Genomic DNA, 20,789 nt, shown 5'->3' with positions numbered 1-20,789 from the left:
GTCGAGGCCTGAACATACTCATTATAGCTAAAATACTACTTTTCGAAATAATGAAACTATGAGATATTATAATAATAATTTGTATACGCAAGATGCAAGAAGAGAAAGTAAAGTTTGTGTATGATGCATAACACCAGTCTATTTTGCTTTCAGAAGGTCACAATTAGCTATTTTAGCTGCAATAAGTAATCGTTATGAGTGAGTACTATTCATTATAGCTAATCGCTAATTGTGACACTCTGGAAGCGAAATTGACTGGTTTTATGTGTCATACACAAGCTTTACCTCCTCTTCTTGCATATGTAAAAATTATAATTATAATATCTTCTAGTTTCATAAATTCGAAAATTAATATTTCAGCTGTAATGAGTATGTTCAGGCCTGCCTATGTCAATACATTATATCGCATACCGTAGAAATATTAAAAGTTTTATACAAATATGAAAGGGTCGTGAGATCGCTCCATTACAGAATCTATATTTGCAGTGATAAATTACAGATTATCTATATATTTTATACCAAACTATAAGATAATCTTACATTTTCCGGTTGAGTGTGTCAAATATTTAACATGAATTCCACTTTATGAAAAAAGTAACTATTATACAGCCTTCTACCACTCGGGACAGCACGGCATCGGCATACCTCCGATGTCTCTAGAAAAAATGAATTTAAAAAAAAAAAAACAAAAAAAAACGAGAGCGTGCTCTATTTTTTTCGCGATCCATACTTTCGTTCGCGAGAGAAAGGCAAACAAGACACCTCTTTTGTTCGCACTGTGTTTTTTGCTGTTCGGACCGAGTGCATGATAGTATAGTGTCTTCGGTCTTCCTACCTACCTACCTACAGATTTATGAATTACGTACGTTTTTAGTTTATTTTCATTACGACATTCTTCACACGGTTTGCGAAGCGGAGAGTTGGCTGCACCTACACACCCAAGCCCACGTACACATTGCGCTCTCGCTTTCTCTCTTTTTCTCTCGCATATTCCTTTTCGCGTTTCGTATGCGCGTAATCGATCCACCAACCAACCAACACCCGTCCAGAAGTGTTTACGTCGTTTGTTTTGATTGTAAAAAGTGCCCCAGTGTTCGGCATTTTTACGCGAATATTTACGTTTATGACCCGGCGTGCGCTCTCTGATGGCGAAAGCTCTCACTCACTCACTCACTCTCTCTCTCCCTCTCTGTGTTTTGAATCGAATTCGGTTGGGCAAAGCTCGTGACTCTCTCGGGTGCCGTTCGGGTCCCGAAGGTACGAAGACATCGGCTCGCAGTCGCGTCGCGGCAGATACCTAATTCATAACAAATTAAATTCCTGTTTTTAGTTAGTTACCGTCTCTCGCCGATAGAAGTGAGCGTTCCTCTCTATTTCTCTATGGTGCGACGGCATCGAATCGCGGGTCCGTTTCTGTAGTACACACACATTTTCCGGATTTCCTGCGGTTGTTATTACTACTGCCTGCTGTTGCTACATCATCATTACTGTTATTATTGGCATTGCCTCGCGCGGTGCTGTTATTATTATTGTTTTGGTTGTTATTCGCGCTTTCGCCGTCTGCTCCTTCGGGCCCAGCTTCTTTTCCACGAAGGAAGGGTAGTGGTGAGTGAGCGAAAGCAAGGCAAGAAGAAGCGCCTGCAAGGTGGTTCATCTTCGGTTCTTTGCTTGCATCGTGGTTGTGATCGTGATCGAATGCGGGCGCGATCTAGTTCGATAGCAGTGCAAAGTGTGAATTATTGGCCCCAAAAAAAAATTTTTTTATTGCCACGACCTAGCCTGGTAGTGGTGTGTGATAGCGCGGCTACAAATTCCTCCAAGCCGTCGGTGTGTGGGTAGTGTGTGGTGGATTTTCGGTAATTGTGCGAGACGCGTTTTTTACTGGCTTGGCGAATTATCGCGCGGCTATGCTGCGGCGGCGGTGGTGTTGCAGTGAATCAAAAAAAGCCACGACGGGCGTATTGTGGTAGTGCTGCCACGAAGTATGTGCGTGATAAGTGAGAACGGCATTTTCGTAAGAGCAAAAAAGTAAGAAGCAAAACAGTAACGGAAGAAGAATAAGTAAGGCGGCGCGGAATATTGCGACTAGCAGATTCTTGAATCGAAAGAGGTGTATGTGGTGCGTTTCAATCGAAGAAAATCGTGCTGCTGTGGTAGCTGAATGAAGGATTTTCAACCGCCCGAACCGAGCAGATTGCGATCGTGGTGGTGGCGGCGGTGATTTTCGATTCATCGTCGAAGGAATTTGATGACTTTTTGACTGAGAGACAGAGCAAGGGACAGAAAGAGAGGTTTGTGTTTGTGATTCAGTGGTGATTTGCTGCTTCCAACATGGTTTTCGATTGATTTCGATATTTCGTCACGTTCGGATCGTTAGATTTGATGTAGATGCATTATCTATTCCGTCCATCATGTCTTGGACAAAGTATAGATTTCTCATTGCTTTTAACGATAGCACCCGGAACTGGTTGGAATTAGATTTTAAATATAAATCGGAATGTTATTACAGTGGGTCATTAGTTGGTGTTTGGCATTTTGGATGCTTTTGTACCGGCGCCGGTGGTGTAGTGGTAAGCGTGACTGCTTTCCCATCCCAATGGGTCTGGGTTCAATCCCAGCCGAGGTCGGTGGGATTTTTCTGAGGCATAAAAATCTCTGGTCACGTCTTCCTTCGGAAGGGAAGTAAAGCCGTTGGTCCCGGCCCATGTGTGTTTGAATGGGTGCGATATCCTACGCAGGTGTGGAAGCTGCCTTCCTGCACATTCGATTGCCGTCAATGGATGGCAATCGATGTCCGTCGGTGTTTGGCACTAGATTGCGGAACAGAGACCGACGTTAAATAAAGGAAAGATTTGATGGTTGTGAGTTAGTTTTCGTCATAACTCCCAAGTGCAATATTTGGCACAAGTGGTAAATTGTCATGTAATTAACATGCGGATCATATGGAGAAATCGGGTTCTTTTCTATTAGAGCAACATATTTCTAGTTGAAAGGCAAAATTTAATATAGGTAGTTATATTGTTCAGCAGTTTCAATAGATTCCAAAATCTTGCTGCTCTATACTACAGTTAATTGACTTAAAGCAAGTACCTTCTAATTTTTCTAAAAACTGGCTTTTTTATACAGGTCGGTTTCTTAGTCGGATTCATAAGTAAAGTCTGGGAAGCAACCCTACAAGAAAAATTATGGAAGAGCCGAGAAGTTGGGATGTTATTTCCACTATGAAAATTCAGGAAACCGGGAATGACACAAAATTCTTTAGTGGGAATGACACTGCCATTGTAGTCGGAATACGGATCTATCATGGATACCAAAATTAAATAAGTGGAATTAAATGGAAGATATCCTTGTTTGCTGTTTTACTTAAAGCATTCCGCTAATAACCCAATTTCATTACAACATCTATCATTGAAAATACATGGGAATTTTATTAAATCTATAACAAATTTTTTATACCTATAATAATGGAATGATGTTCATAAAAAATTCACAGTTTGAATATTTCTCTTAGAATATTGAATTTTCCTCATACTCAGAATTCTTTACATTTCTTTAGTACGGGATGTTAAACATTAAGCCGGAGATCTCAAAAATTAGCAACGAGTTTCGAAAATTTGTCAAGACTAACATAATGATAATTTTACTAACTGATTTCAGTGAGAACTCTAAAAAATTTCAATGTTTGAATTAACTGAATTGTTACTGAGGAATAATTAGTATATCTTTGAAGTTTTCTCTAGGATTCCCTTAGAATCAAAAATTCCAAAATGTCTTCAGAGTTACTTGCAGAATTCCTCTCAAAAATCTTATAATTCTCCGCGGCAATCCAAGTGGGAAGAGTTCAAAAGTGGCTGCATCAACTTTCCCGAATAAGATAATTTTATGAGTTGAATAGACTAGACATAATGATTATTTTAATTAGTGATATTTGTAATTATTACTAAACCGTAGGAATTTTAACATACATTTATCTTACGCTATTGATCAATAAACAAACAAACAATCCCCAGACATTTTCTCCATAACAGTGTCGGAATTCAATGCAGAACACTTAAGGAATTCCCTCCAGAAACTCTAGAAATCCACTACATAATTCGCACCAGAATTTGCTAAATTTTCTCTCCATAATTTTATTTAAAATTCTTTTGGAATTTTCTCCAGAAATCTTTTGGTATATCCTATTGATTTTGGAAAGTTTTCTCCAGGGTTGGTAACAGGTCACTTTTTAGTGGATAGGTCACTATTTTCATGGCAGTCTCTGAAAAGTAACTTTTTCCATCCAAAAGTCACTAAAGTCACTATTTCTTAAAAATACTCTGACATTTTTTCATAGACTACAATGTTGAAAAATCTTTGATTCCGGTAGTTTTAATATTCTACCAAACATCGAGAAAAAATTATGCCGCAGAATCTTGAATTCTTTGCTTAGTTCATTAAATTGAATTGCATGTTTTCCGGACTATTACATTTTTTTCGAGATCGAGATTTTAAGTATTGGATGCATTTCTATCCGCGATCTTACCATCTTAGAAAATTTTCCTCGTATCAGAATAATGAGATTTTTTCTTAGACTGCTATCTAGAGAAGTTGTAGGTAGTTTTAGGTTCCAGAGTTGTGGAAATTTAAGGTGACATCTTTTTAAATTGATTGTCTAAAAATTTGTCAAAATCTGTCGTAGGCTTTGAACATTTTTCTCTGTGCCTCAATTGTTCGTTCTAATAACCAATTCGCGTTTAAAATCATCATAGTACATTGTTTGGTGTGATAAATCGAGTCAGAAAGATGAGTCAGAGTGAGCAAATGGACAATGCACTTGCGTATTGCATTAATAAAATTATTATTTGACTACCTAATGATAATTTAACAAAAAATTATTTTTCTCTATCAAATTTACGGGATCCTCAAACCATTATTTGTTTTATTTTAAAGGTGATTAAAGGAAATTCTTGAAGTGGGTCGCAGTCAACGGAATATTGGAACCATTTTTTTCAGTCAATAAATGTCACTTTTAGTAACTTTTTAATTGTTCTAATGTCACTATTTGGTAACTATTTTTGTTATGTTATTCACTTAAGTCACAACTATTATATTACATAGCCACTATCAGCCCTGCCTTAAGATTCATTGGATATCAGCTCTGAATTCCATACACATTCCCTGAATTCCATACAAATTCCCTGAATTCCATACAAATTCAACATACAATTTCTTTGGAAATTGATTAGAACCCCATGGAACTTAATCCAGTGTTCACTCGGCTGTCGACAAAAGCAGGCCACTCTCGATGTGTGCCACGCGGTCGTCTGTTTTCTCGGCAGCAACCATTGTGTGCTGCTCCTCATTGTTCTTCACCAGCAGTTCTTTCGGTCGATGCGTCGTCGACTTTGGAAAGCAACCGTTTCGTGATGAGTGTGTGAGTGTTGACCACGTTTTGCGTCCATTGCTGAAATGGAAGCGCTTTGCCCCACGATGGCGTAACTGCCATACAATGAAACCACTGGAAGCGACTCCAGTTCTGATTGAGGAGGCTTTTTGGATAGCGGAAGATAAAGTGTTTATTGTGTTGTACCTTTTGACTATAGTTTTAAGATGTATTGTATAGTGACCAAGAATCCAAGAACTCAATTCAGAATTTCTTTATAAACATGTTCAACATACCCGGTGAATTATTCTATTTGGAACTTTCTGAGGAATTCCTTTGACACTAGGAATCATAAAACTAGCTTGATTTTCTGCATAGATTTTAGGAACTGTATTCAGAATTAGAGTCTCAACTTTTAAAAATCACTCTACAATTCGTGTCAGAATTTACTTTATTTTCTCTCCATACTTTAAAATTAACGTCTATCTTTTGGTAGGGTAGAGAGCTACTTCGGCCTAATCGCCCATTTCGGGCCTATCGAGCAGAAAACATCAAATAAATCCATAATTTCAGAGTTAACAAGTCAATTATGCGTTTGGCACGATACTTTAGTTAATAAGCTACGGAACTAAGTCAATAAGAACGTGTGATATGAAGGTTTGCACCCATTATTCCCAAAAACAAAAGAAACGCCCGACGGAATCAATTTTTATCTTCATCCGATAGGCCGAAGTGTATTCATTGGCGTTTCAATGGCGTTTAAATGGCGTTTCAATGCGTTAGGCCGAGGTTAGAATCCGTAGGCCGAGTTTGGCGTCAAGAAGCAGTGTTAGACTTTTGACAATATCTCAACGATTGGTTTCTCTTTATCAAATCTTACGGTACGGAAAGGTAAATAAATTTGGAAGCTATCAGTAATAATAACATTCCGTTTGGTGCTGAACTGCGCTAGATTAAGAAATACTAAGTGCAGGTTGTGCTTATTAGGCCGAAAATGGGGTAGTTAACCCTATATCCTTTCGAACTTAAAAAAAAGTAGTTTCCTAAAGATTCCTTGGATTTCAGCTGCGAATTCCCTTGAGTTTCTTCTCAAAATGCCCTGGAATTCTTTTGTAATCCTCCTTGGAATTTCCTAGCACCACCTGGAATACAACTCAGAATTTCTTTAAAAACATGCTGGCTAGTCGTGGCAACTGGGAAATTTAGTAAAGAGAGATGACAATTCGTACCTTCCTCAAAGTTGTCCTTGATTGCATTCTACTCTCTATATACAATTTTCACACTGCCGGCTGTAGGCGTGCCTTGAATTCCTAGAAATCTTTAAGAGAAGTCATTGTTTACAAAAGCTGTTACGCCCTAATTCCAGCTCTATCTAGAATTGTAATCTAATTTTCATATTAAATTTGAAGGATTGTGTTTATTAGTGTTCTGTTCTTCAGAATTACGAAGAGAAACTGCTCTTTTGACATGGCATGTGAAAATATCAATATGGCACTTTAAGTATTATCATGGAATTTCCCTTAAACTTACCAGTAAATTGCCTATTCTCCGCGTAATTACCATGTTTTTTTTTTAATTTCCCCATGAATTCTCCTGAGAATTACCTTGGAATCCTTCTTAAAATTATTTTTTAACTACAGTCAACTCTCCATAATTCAATGTCCACTAACTCGATATCGAGTTATAGTAAACATTAATTTCATGGCTACTGGAATTGTTATTCTATAACTCGATGGTCCCTTCAATATCAATATGTATATTTAAATAATTAAATTAGATTTCAATAATTAAATGCCTTTTAATTTCTTCTCAAATTTTGTTTTTGAACTCAAAAAGCTCATTAGAAATCCTTTGATATTCTTTCAAGAAATCCTTTAGAAATTTTTCATTTGAACTTTACTCAATCGTTCCTAAGAATTTCGTTTAAATTGTCCTCATTTTTTTCGGAATTTCACTGAAATTATTTTTCTGAATCTTCTTCAGTATTCATTTTAAATTATCGTCAGAATACCCCTTAAATTCTGTTTATAATTCTTTTTGAATTCTGCTTAAAACCTAGTATCCGGGGACGACCCTGGTGTAGCAGTTAACATCCATACATCTCACGCCAAACTCACCAGATCAAATCTCATCCGCGAGCAAGTCACAATCGACCTATATTAAAAATATCCAAATACCAGTCGCTTCGGAATCACCTAAGAATTCAATTCAGTGCTTCCTTTCTTCTAACCACAAATACCTTAGAATTCATCTCAGAATTTCTTAGAACTAAGCAGCCCTTCCATAGCAAAACGATAAAGTGATTCTCAGAATTTTGTAAAAATTGTAGATTTGTTCCTTATCGCAATATATTAGACCCTTATTTATTATTATTTTGTCATTAGAGTGACCATTTCCATGTCCAATACGTTTTTATATGTTTCCTTGAAAATTTAGGCTTTTTACACAACTTATCAAAAACAGAAACCGTGTTTTTTTTTCGTTTTTGAGTTATATTGTTTTGAAGATATCAAGTTTTGCGTTTTCGCTCAATATGTACTCCGAAAACCCTAAATTTGATAGCCCAAAATCTAAAAAAAAACACATAAACAATTTTTTTATGTTGTGTAAAAAAGCCAAAATTATCAAGGAAAAGTATTAAAACATTGCGCCCTCTGTCTATAAACCATAAAAAACCATAAAAAGCAATGTCCTTCAAACAAAATCCCAATTTTTTAATATCATTATATTTTTCCTTAAACCCATTTATTCTCCCCGGAGACGAACCAGCCCAGGGCTGAAAGTCTCCATAATAAAGATAGAAAAATAAAACCTATTTTTAATTACCTTTCATTTGATATTTTGTCGGCCTAAATGCCCCTAATTTGGGCCCATACATAAATTCAGCAATCGACTAAATTTTCAATAGCGGCCAAAACTATCCATTAGAACCGTCCCAATGACGCGTTCAACTAGATAAAATTGATCAATAGTAGATTTTTAGCGATGGGCCCAATCTTAGATCCACAGGCCAATATTAGAGCCATATTCCCTAGGGGAAGTGCACCAGTATTGGCCATAGGTTCCTATTTTGGTCACAACTAAAAAAATCGTTTAAATTTCAATATTCGTGTATTTTGTGGTCGAAATGTACACCGCTGAATATGGTTTGTAAAAACAAACTGAATGCAACTGAACATCTCAAAATTGTATAAAACGTGAAATTTCATCAAAAGGTGGCCAAAATAGGCACATGGCCAATACTGCTGCGTTTCCCTTATATAGAAATTTATAATTCTGGTCAAAGCTCGCTTAGATTTTTTTTAGCAGGATTTATTTGGAATCCTCCACAGCATTTCCTTTGAATAAACACTTTAATTCCTTTTAATTTTACCAGAAACTTCGATTAGGTTACAGAATTCTATAAAAAAATCTAAATTTTTAGATTCCTGAAAGTTCTTTCAAGTGCCAAAGCCTTGAAAATTGTTTAGGGTAAAATCTGCGATCTTAATTTTGTTTGAAAGATCCCACATTTTGAATATTTTTTCAAACACTAATTGAGAATAAAAAAAAATTATAAGTCATTCACCATAATCCTGGAAATTTCCCTAAATCCTCAATTTATGGAACATTTTCGTTCCTTACTGAATGTGAGCAACTGGGATATTTTTATGATTTGCACTGCGGAAAAAACCGGGAATTTCAAAATGAAAATGCACTTCCCAAGGAACAATTTTGGTTTTATGAGGGTTCTGTAGACCATGATTTAGACTTAGTGTTCTAGATGCACTTCCACAGTTATTAATTGGGAGCTTTCGATGCCTGTACCATTTTTACATTAATATAATTGTGTGGCAAGTACAATCATACTCTATGCCCAGGGAAGTCGAGAAATTTTCCAGCCCAAAAAAATTGTAGACCGGACTGGGAATCGAACCCAGCCACCTCCATCATGGTCTTGCTTTGTAACTGCGCCTTTTTCGACTGAGCTATGGGAGGTTGTAGATACTTTATGTCTTGCATAATTTCTGAGGGCATCCGGAACATGTCCGGAAGTAACCATTTTGATCCTGTAAATATATTTGTCCATGGAACCAAAGCACTGCAATGAACTGATTCCTTAAATATCCATTAGTGTTCTGTGGCATCATAGGGGAAACGCTCCTATAGTTGCAGTACGTTAGAAGCGTTAGGTTCCTATAGTTGTGTATGGAGTCTCCATACACAACTATAGGAACCTAACGCTTCTAACGTACCGCAACTATAGGAGCGTTTACCCTAATACCTTTCATTTGGCACTGGAATGTAAAGTTATCCATTATGATAATCAGCATACGAACAAAAATCCAACCACGATTATCATGCATGTCGGCATTCTTCATGTTCTGGCCAGCTCCGGTCCGCATCTCCGCAAGCTTAAAAGAAAAGTGATCCAACGTATGATAAATACTCGAAACATATCCGCAAGTCCGTTCATCACGCAGATAAATCTGGAACTTGAGCAATAAATTGAATTTCCCACTTCTCGCACCATCACTCACTCCGGTTTAAACAACATGTTGAAAGCAGCAACTTGCCATAATGGATAATTATCAACTTTTACACTGATAGCACACATATTCGTTTACAGGCCAAAATCCCGACCCGCCTCAGTTGTTATTCAATAAATTTAATTAAAGTAAACATCAGAAAGAGCAAGAGGCAAAAGGCGTGAGCGTGCTGTGGTGTTCAGGAAACAAACCAAAAATTCAAGAAGTAAAAATTCCAATCTCGAACGAAGAATAAAAAAGCAGTAAACTTCCAGGCAGTCTGCAGAGGAGCGAAAAAAAAAGTGAAAGGAAGCAAGTAAGCGAGCAAGCAAGCAGTTGGGAACGGAATGCATCGACACAAGAAAGTTGAAAACAATCGTTTCAGTTTCAAGTTTCCTGCAAGTGGCATTTCATAAGGAGCTTGTTGCTGCCGACCGACCGGTGCATATGTGCTTGTAAAGGGTAGGAAAAAAGGTTCCAAGAAGAGAAAGAGCAAGTGATTCATGAGAGTATCGAAAAACGCACTTGTTTTTCCTTGCAGAAAGGAAGGAAATTAAAGAAAAAAAAAAACGTGGAAAAAGTTTACGAAATTAAAATCTACCAAAGTGCTTTGCAGAAGAAACAACAGTGTTGTGAACCTTACGAGGCTGGTAGCAGTCTGAAGAGTAAATCTATTCGTGTCGTCAACTTTGGGGGGCGTCGAAAGTTGCGTAGCTGCTCTGTGTGGTCTACCGCTCTTTCGGTGAGCCATTTCGCAAATCCAAGAAAAAAAAGTGCGTCGTCGGTCGAATCGGATCGAAGAGGAAGAGAAATACAGAAATCCAAGTTGATTGCATAAGTGGAAGCCGATTGAACGCGACAGGCACCACCAGCTCATGATGGTAAAACTGAAGTGAAATCCAATTTTATTACCCGTAAGTAATCGAGGAAAACGAAGAAAATTTGAGGCCCTGGTGAAAAGAGCAAAAGTGTGCCCTTGCGCGCCCTCCTTGGAGTCGAAAATTAGAAGGTATTTGGGTTTTGTCCAGTCAAAGAAGGTGAAGAAGAAGTTGGTGCGCTGCTGTTACGTGATCAAAGTTAATAAATTGGAAATTGAATGGCAGCAGCCTAATCAAGTGGCAATATAGAAGTGGGTTGTAGTGCTCCATTATAAACCTAAACCTCAAGGTTTGAAGTTTGCGTGAGTGCAAGTAGTCCCAGCAGAGGCGCAGTGTTGTGTGTTGACAGAAGGAAGAGATTAAGAAAGGGCGGACACAATAATTTGGCAGTAAAATTCTACCGCCAACGGAGAAGCCGGACTGCAGCAGAAAGTGTGTGTTTCGTCGGTTTCGAACCACCTCTAGTTCGGTTCGACGTGGAAGAGGCCTCACCACGGGGCTGGATTCTTGATTGCTCAATTCCAGAATTACGTAAGTGAAGGTTATGTTATGTTTGCCAGCATGATCAATTAAGGCATTAGGTGATTCCGATGGGACTTGTTAATCATCGTATACCTTGTTGAGACTGTAGAGCTTCAATAACAGATAACCGGGATGATTTGGATAATCAAACAACGTTGTTTTTTAAACACAATTATTAATTTTAAATGATGTAATGAGTCTCAGTGAAGCACACAATGCTCAAACATTCTGAGTGGAAATCGAACAAGATTTCGACTAACTTGTAAAATATCTCCAGAACAATTTGGATAATGTGTGTGTGTCATCCTTTACCCCTCACCTCACCCCTCACTGCGAATAATTTGATCAAATCTAATGCTCCTTAATGGTGCAATTTACTATATGTTGTGAAGATCAGTACTTTAAAAAGGGATAACCTTTGAGGTAAGAAAAGGCGTCCTCAACAAGCTTAAGGAAAAGGATGAACTAATGTTCACAACAGGTACAGCAAAACATCACATCAGCAATAACCGATCCTGTTCTTTTCCAAACATAATGTAATGTTATGCTGATAGCACACTTTCAACACTCCTCTTTCTGAATTCTATACACTTCTTCCATTCACAATACCGATTCCATTTACCAAGCTTCCACTACTAATCCGCGCACATTTGCTCCCAATCCTTGTAAACTCGCTTCTCAATCTCCAGGGAAAATTGCTGCTCTTGTTTCAAGATCTCCAGGGCAATTAGGAGAATGATAAACATCTTAGTAATCTTTTGTAGTAACCCAAAAACTGTTGTTTGACATAACTAACTTCAAGCAGTGGCGATTTATTAAATCTGGTTTTGAAAGGTGGTTCACAGGTAACAAGTGAGGATACGGGACGCCGCTGACTTCAAGATCTAATCTCCAGGATGATATGAAGAACTTTTAATACTGCGATTCTCCTGCTCTGGTCCCTTGTATTGATATATGCTTTTTACGACACACCAACATAACATTTAGGCTAATTTTTTGCAGGAGACTCTTTGATTTTATACGAATTCATGATTTTATGAGATTCTGGCAGTGGCGTCGCGTCCACATGTGCAACCTGTGCACGACACAGGTGTGAATAATTGAAAAAATGCGTTTAGATTTTTTTAATAGATTTTATGGTCACATTATAGCTGTACTACTTTACTCCAAATTACAAGTGACCATGAATACACTATTTTATAGTGTGGCTCAATTTAATCTTCGACCTTGGTTTGCTTCAAAACGGTTCGGATGGTCTGAGTAATCCCTAATGCATTGTTTTCTAAGCATATCGATAACACTACCATGACAAAACTCGTTAAATAGTGCACCTAAAAGCGAGCTTTTTTGGGTGGCGGGTGGCAAGTTTGTGAATGGTCAATGCCTGATGTAAGCCAAGCAGACCTTCTATCACCTCTTGAAACATACCACAAATTGTCCACAATACATGGCGGTTTGCACCACTAGTTGTAATCTGTCTGGTACGCTTTGGACGTTATCATACTTGCAGACCAGTTTGAATGTGTGAGTTTAAATTAGAAGAACATTTGTGATGTATGGGTGCCCAAAGTGTGCATTTCTCGCTGTGCACTTGGATATCTGATTGCAGGCAAAGAGAGTAATGGAGAAAGAGAGCGCAAAAACTCGCTTTTACTCTCTTGTCAGTTGTAAATCTCTCAATTACCGATGGTTGCGCCGGTACGCCTGTAAAAACTTATGAGCTTCCCCTGGTTCTTTCTGATAGTGTTGTTCTGATGAATAAAGAGTTGATTAATTCAAGTTTGCTACCGAGGGGACATAATGAGTTTTCTCTAGATTTTGAAACTGTTTTGTATCAAAAAATGTTTTCGGAAGTGTTTGACGGATATTCTTCATTACACTTCAGTCGAAAGATTGTAGGCCCTTCAAATGTTACGTTAGGTAGTGATTAATATAGTAATTGAGAATATGTCCCTCGAATTCATGAAGCATTGAAAAATATACAAAAACTAATATGTGGTGGTAAGCTATAACGAACAAAGTTTGGTGCACAGGTAAACAAATGAGGCACGCGACGCCTCTGAATTTCTGGAGATCTGGACATGTTAACGTAAATCTCATATCATATTTTTTTTTTCTGCCAAATAGACGTATTGTAGAGCAATTCTGCTAAAAAACATATGGTTATCTATAAACGGTTATTTTTTTAATTACCAATTCTGTCAAAGCGTCATTTTGTCATTTTAAGATAATTTGGATTCCTTGGTCAGGGTTGGATTCCATCGCCGTCATTGGGTGAATTGAAATTCTTCAAGACAAATCTTTATTTCTGATTGGCAAGTAAACCAGGAAAACCGGGAAAAAGTCGGGAATTTATTTTCACCAGGAAAAACCGGGAAAAAAACAGGAATTTCATAAGTCCACCAGGAAAATAATCTTGTTGGTTTTAAATTTTATGTTTGTCAAAGTTTCTTTTTATAATCAGGTCAAAACTAACCATTTTGTTCAAGCTAAATCTTTCACCCAACTAAACATTGATGAACAAAATTTACCCTGAGAATTTAGTAAATTTATTTTGTATTTATTTTTAATTTAATTTTTTCTCGAATCAATTGCATGTATTATGTGTGCTTAATTGATAGCAGACTTAAGCAGTGCTGACGCGTAACTACTTTGAAGTACCTGTTCAACATGTTCAATAAAAAAGTTCTGTTTTTAAAAACTTCAGATAAGGCCTTCGAACTTCATGCAAGTTCTACAACATTCGGGAAAGTCTTACAAGTTTTAGGAAAATCCTGTGAACTACTGTGATGACCTACGACGGTCAGGAAATCTCTCCGAACCTTCAGAAAAGTTCTACAAATTTCAGAGAAGTCTTACGAACTTCAGGGAAGTCCTTTAATCTTTGGGGAATAACTACGAATTTTACAGATTTTCTACAGATTTAATGTAACTTCTACGACATTTAGGCATTACTTAAAACTTAAGGATAATCCTATGACACTTATGGATTTTTTTCCGAGCTTCAGAGAAGTCTTCAATACTCTTGGGAAGTCCTCTGAACATAGTTCTCCAAGCTCAAAAAAGTTCCTAGAACTTCCGAGAAGTCGATTGAACTACAGGTAGTCCTACGAAATTCATGGGAGCTCTGAAAACTTCAGGGAATTTCCAAGTAATTAAGGAAAGACCCACAAACTTTTGGAAAACTCTTCGATATTTAAAGCCTTATGAACTTCAGGGAAGCTCTTCTAAATTTAGGGTCCTCAAATATTCAGTCAAGTCCTTCAAACTTCAGGGAAGTCCTCAGATCTTCGAGAAAGTTCTTCAAACTTGAAGGAAGTCTTACGAACTTCTGAGAATTTCTACGAACTTCGTGGTACTTCTACGATATTTATGAAATTCGTATCAATTTCAAAAAAACTCCGAACTTCAGGGAAGTCCTAAGATCTTAAAAAAAGTAGAAGGGTCTGTGCCTAGGGACACGAACGGAAGCTTGACGTAGGACCGCTAGTGGACGGAACAAATGTGAAGATCATTTAGTTCTTTTGATTGATCAATCATCAATTATCTTAACTCTTTCCGTTTTCTATTTGTAAGCGTATCAAATTTGTAGAATTTATTTCAAAGAGAAAGTTGAAGAAGAGAATCCAAGGGACTGTCAACTTGAGTTTTTTCGATTCATCTACCCGATTAAAAGGTGTATTTTGAATTTTTTGTTATTTATGAATTTTTAAGTTTTGTGCATTTTGGTATTAAAGTGTATTCAATTCACCCCTCACAGGATTTCCTTCCGAATTATATGAATGGGGCGGGGCGGAAAGTATCGTTTGTGCAGAATATGTAAAAAAGGAGGGACTTCGAGAAATTGAACTCGTGAGAGCTAATTTTCCCACAAATTTGCGAATTATTCCCACTTCTCTCAAATTCTATATAGATTTTTAACACTTCCTACCAGCGTGTTCTGGAAAATGGTCGGACGATGATTAATCTCACCAGAACATTCGGGCCTGTGTTCATTCTAGCAGATTGGTAGATAAATTTCCAATCGTTTGGCTTGTTTAGAATTAAAATCTATCTGCTATTGGTCGAAACCTGACCTCTTTTCGTAATGCTGTGCATTTTGGTTTTTTTTTTTTAAATTGCGTGGATTCTATAGATCCTGTGGAGATCTATCTAGCCGTGATGTATGTGTTGTTAGAGGGAAAAAATGCAAACTTTGCGGGAGACGATGTCTTAACACTCGACAGCAATTTTGTGAAATATGAAGTAAAACAAATCCTAGCTAGTTCTGCTTGATGATTTTGTTTGATTTTATTTATTTGTAAAGTCGCCGAGAAATACCAACTGGCGATTTGTTTTTTATAATAACTCCTTACTTGAAAACAGGCAAAAACTCACAAACAGGCTGCTTTTTCATGGTATACAGTGTGATAATTTAATAATCAATAAATTATCTCAACATTTAGTGGCAAACCATTCATAAATTTTGGTAACATACAAAAAATTCTATAATCCACATAAAATTTCATATGTAAGCGCCGATTGAAACAATCTTTTCGACGTCACTGCAAGGGTGATTGATTAAACGAATGAAACGAATCGTGCGGAATGAAAGCCGAGGAAAAACTAATTGCACCAATATATTCAGGCCTACAATTCCACACCTTCTATAGACAGGTTGAGCCTTGATAGCTAGCTGCTTGCGGGAACTGATGACCTTACCAATGTCCAAATAAGTCTCTTTAAAAAATTTTTGGTGGCCCTGAAAAGGACCATTTTGTAGTGATGGTTAAGTAATTCTGAGCTGGGTGTTCAACACGGATGAGGCTGTCGAGCTGAATGTCGTTTGGAGCGAGGGTGACACGCATGGCATAGATGACCGACCCGCAGCGACTCACGAAGAGCTACTGATTCCGATCCATAGCATAGCGGTGCAGATTCTTCCTCCTTTGATGGTTGCTTATGTGGGCTCTGCAGTTCGCTGCTTGCAGGCAGCCTTTCGTTGTTACTGGAGAATAGTTGTCAACGCCACACGCTGAAAGCACCGCTACTGCTGCTACTAATTTTGACGACAGAACACCACCACACAGTGGTGTGGTCATGTTTTAAATCATTTTAAATTGCATCTAGTAAACCAGGAAATCGAAAAAGCTGGAGAAGATCCGGTAGAGCCCGTCTTCTCTCCGAAAAAAAAGATTCTGGTCCTTGAATGTTTTCAAGGCTCTTAGACTGTAATTGATTTTCTGGATTTTGTCACTTTTTTGATGATATTCCCACCATTCCCATATTTTATTTAGAAGGAATTATAGGAAGAACGTCAATGTATTTCAAGACAAGCGACAAGGAAGATTTTACTAGAACTTGTGAAATTGTAAAAAGAATTCCAAGTGCGGTTCCGAGAAGAGCTCCGGGTAAAATTTAAGGGAAGTATTGAGCAAAAATTCTGAGGAAGATTCCTGATCCAATTCTAATGAATAAACTAAATAAGTTTTGTGAAGAATTTCCAGAGAGTTCTGATGAGAGTATCAAGGAAATTTAGAGAAAAACGTGGAATGTTGAAGATAGGGTAAATAACGTCTTCGGCTATTATTGTCAGGAGGGTAAATTAATTACAAATTACAATCCACAAAAAAAAAAATATTAAAGATTCAGACTTCATTTGTACAGTCAATATACATTTGAGCACGTGCTCAATTTAAGAGGGTAAATTTCATAATATGTTTAACTGTGAACAACATAGAAAACGTCTAAAAATGCCGGCTGGAATTGAAACCCCTAAATCATCCAATACGAAACATGGTCGTTTTGCCTAGAAAAAACATTTTAGAAAAGTTTGCCGCGATCATCAACGAAGACGCGACGGCGGCGGCTTCAACACTCGATATATATGGCAACAACAAAAACGCAAAACATATATCTCATGACCAACGGTTTCGCAAATTCCCCTTGGCTGCTTTTAAGTGTGCATGTGTTTGTGTGTGTTTTTGATATCCACAAAGCTGCCTGAACTCAGAGCTGAACGCAACGAAAAAGGAAGACGATGACGACGATGGAATCAAAAACGGAAAACATATCGCTCGACAATTAAAAGAAAATAACTCTTTCCGAGCGGAACGCAGTCGGACCCCTCCTCCCCGTCTGTCATGACGACGATGGCCGGAATGCTGGTGCGAATGAAAATTCAATCTATTTAATTAGACGGCTATTGACACTCCCCGTTCGCCGCGCAGAGGTACAAGTTTGTAATTGGTTGCTACATACGCGTGCGCACGTATCAGGCCCGATGGTTCATCATCCACGCGAATCGTTTGATTAATTTGATAATTGGAACTGATTGTTCAAGGATTGTTAGTTCACCATTAATTGTGCTCATGAACAGTTTTGGGTTCGGAAACCCTCTTTGGTCTATTTATGGGGCCTTTTCATCTACCTGGCCAGTGCGCCTCGTTCGTCTATATGTCTGGCGATTCGAGAAACACGCGGATGTTTCGCTTTTTATGAGCTTGAAGACCTCCAGACAAAATCGACTGCGAGGTTGCCGCTCCGCTGTAGAAATTTTTCATGCAAAAAAAAAATACTCAAAGACAGTCGCGAACATTTGATCTGTTGCACAAAAAAGATCCGACTATCTGCAACTTCGTCTACCTGCGTTTGACCGGTCGGTCGTTGATACGAAGAAGTGTATTTTATATTTCAGCATTTTTTGTTTGTCGTTTGTCGTAGACGGTGAACTGGCTGGCGGTCGTTTCTGGTTTAGTAGAGCAGACATTAGGAAGTTTAGAATTTAGATAAACAACTGACAATTTATGGCATCATTATAGAGGCATAAATTGAAATTAGCACGCATTACAAACAAACATTAATGGCATATTTATCACAAAGTACGAAAGCAGTTGCATATATCCGGCTTGACTTGAAAAAGAACGTGCCTTCGTATTACTAAACAGCATTTTAATTACAAAAGCTTCCACGTGGGCATGCAAGTTCAGCTTTGATATATTTACAAATTAAACTTCTTATACTAATCTGCATCATACAAAAACTCGCACGCACAACCCCGGCTCACAAATGTTCGAAAATCTTCTTTTGACGTAGAACTACGTCTTTGTTTTCGAGTACGTAAAATGAACGTAACTCGGCTATTTCATGGTACATTTTCAGTATTTTTGCATCAATCGATCGAAATTTTCTCTACGTATCGATTCCAATGCCTAAAACATCGTGTACACCAAAGAATTAATTAATCACGAGCATACATTCCTACCCCGAGATCTCAATATGCTGTACCAGCCATTGTTTGACTGCAGTTAACCAGCAGCAACTATATAGTTAAGAGAACTCATTATTGCATTCGATCGCGCCAACAAGTCATAGCACCTGCGATCCTCTACGCAGCTCCGGTGTGGGAATCATGTGCACAGACTCACAGGAACAAAATCCAGGTCGCTTAGAATAGAGTGCTGAGGATGGTCCTTGATCGTCGTTTCGGTACAAGAATTTCCGATCTCCATCTAGAGATGAACGTTCCTAAAGACTAGGTTTGTTCAGAAATGCAATACATCAGAACATGCTTTGATAATCAATTTGTATATAGTAGTTTTAGGTTATTTTTTGTCGTGCTGGGTATTTTAATCACTGCGACCAGTACTTAGATCTGTGGTGATATATTCCCCGTTTTAATATTGCTTTATCAGCATGTCGTGTCACCATTTTGTGAAGCGACCGACATAGACTGACCTAAAGCATTTTCCCAGTCAGGTATTACATTTCGATTGAATTGCACTACTTGGCTGGGAACTGGATTCCAAATATCAAAGGGTTCTGTCAGCCCCTTATCCAGAAATATACGCCTCTTATTGAAGATTGCTGTACAAGAGCATAGCAGGTGTTCAGAGTCTTCTTTTTCTATGCCACATAATTGACACATGTCCTCTTGAAGTTTTCCTATTAGCTTCAAGTGATATTTACATGGACAGTGCCCTGTTATTAAACCAGTGTACATACTGAGATCTTTCTTTGATAGTTCAAGAATTTTGCTAGTCATTGAAATGCTGCTAGTTGTAGGTTAGGTGTAGTTGTAAATATTAGTTGTAAGTAGTCTCCTCTTTTTCAAATTTAAAACAAATCAATCTCACCAAGGTGGTCATTCTCTAAAATAGGCCTGATAGGACTAGGAACTGTAATTAATAATAGTTGAAATTTAAAAGAACTATAGTTGAAAAGACGCATCTGTGTCACTCATACATGTTAACCACACAAATGCAAGAAATAAAGATGTAAAGTAAAAAAATATTCTAAAAAAGCATTGGATCGCGTGACGAACGGGTTGTCTCAGCTCTAATCAACAAAAACTACCAACCCATCAGGAGATGCTTTATTTTAACCTCACTGCACTGCAGATCCCGGTCGGTTGCACCCACCGTCTGCTAATTATTCTAATATTGCTAATTACTGCTAACATATAATATATTAATCGAGTCATTGTATCAGTTTTCAGAGATTGTAATATAAGCTTCAAAAAAGCTTACCGAACTTCCTGCAAATTTTGGGTACTCCGTTATGTTTCAGAGAACTTCCTTGATATTAAGGAACATTCGTAGAAAAGTTTTGAGTCTTCCCGTATGTATGTTATGCGATCTTGTTGGAAATAAGAGAGCTTGGAAAAAATACAACTTGGATGAAGTTCAGGGATCTTCGTAAAAGTCGAGGACATTTACTAGAAGCTAATGAAATTTTTAAGACGTTAAAGAAACATTCTATAAGTTATAAATTTGTTGACTACATCAGCTGTCTTGTAAGAAATTCAGATAAGTTCCTAGGTATTTATCCATCCTTCATTCCTTATTTTTTGATTTTTTTTTAATTTGATTTGTTTTCCGTTGATTTTGTTTTCCGTGCTGTGCACCAATGCTACCGACGCCAGGAAGGCAGCTCCCACACCTGGACCCTACCTATCGACCCATCAACTCATGAACCGGGGACCAACGGCTTTACTTCCCTTCCGAAGGCGTGATCAGAGATGTTATGCCTCAGAACATCCCGGCGGCGCCGACTGGGATTGAACCCAGGCCTGCTGGGGTGAGAGGTAATCACGCTTACCACTACACCACATTCCTTTTATCCTGCGTCAGGATATTTCACCCATTCAACACACATGGGCCGAGACCAACGGCTTTACTTCCATTCCGAAGGAAGACGTGACCAGAGATTTGTATGCCTCAGAAAAATCCCACCGACCTCGGCTGGGATTGAACCCAGACCCATTGAGATGAGAAAGCAGTCACGCTTACCACTAAACTACGGGCGCTGGTCCATCCTAGATATTTAGGAAACTTTATATGAGCTACGAAGAAATCGCAAAAGATCGGGGAACTTTCCACAAGTTAAAGGGACTTCATAGAAGCTAAGGGAACTTCTGATAAACTCAACAGATTGGGAAGAAGTTGAGGGATCTTCTTTTGAGTTCATGCAACTGATTTTTAGTTCAAGAATCTTTGTGGAAGCACAGGAACCTTCGTAGAAATTCAGGAAACATCGTAG

The 20,789-nt window shown here is 38.0% G+C and overlaps 2 protein-coding genes across 14 annotated transcripts in view; both read left to right on the top strand.

Annotated features, from left to right (window-relative positions):
- chico overlaps positions 1-20,789 on the top strand; it is a 563,283-nt gene that overhangs the window by 108,096 nt on the left and 434,398 nt on the right. For 7 of the 13 annotated variants that reach the window (XM_065234562.1, XM_065234519.1, XM_065234478.1 and 4 more), the window contains exons 1-2: positions 9,118-9,482; positions 9,612-11,279. The exons of 4 other annotated variants lie outside the window; for them this stretch is intronic. The gene's annotated coding sequence lies outside the window, so the exon portion shown is untranslated. Of the gene's footprint in view, positions 1-1,325; positions 2,292-9,117; positions 9,483-9,611; positions 11,280-20,789 lie in introns of those variants that run through there. 2 more of the 13 variants (XM_065234483.1, XM_065234512.1) reach the window with 2 other exon arrangements.
- for (cGMP-dependent protein kinase for) overlaps positions 1-20,789 on the top strand; it is a 690,301-nt gene that overhangs the window by 663,953 nt on the left and 5,559 nt on the right. The gene's annotated exons all lie outside the window — the stretch shown is intronic.

The sequence above is a fragment of the Ochlerotatus camptorhynchus genome, unplaced genomic scaffold (genome assembly GCF_037179485.1).
Source record: "Ochlerotatus camptorhynchus isolate MF236.1 unplaced genomic scaffold, CSIRO-AGI_Acam_v1.1 ptg000038l, whole genome shotgun sequence".
NCBI classification, from domain to species: domain Eukaryota; kingdom Metazoa; phylum Arthropoda; class Insecta; order Diptera; family Culicidae; genus Ochlerotatus; species Ochlerotatus camptorhynchus.
This window is presented reverse-complemented; position numbering and strand designations above follow the sequence as displayed.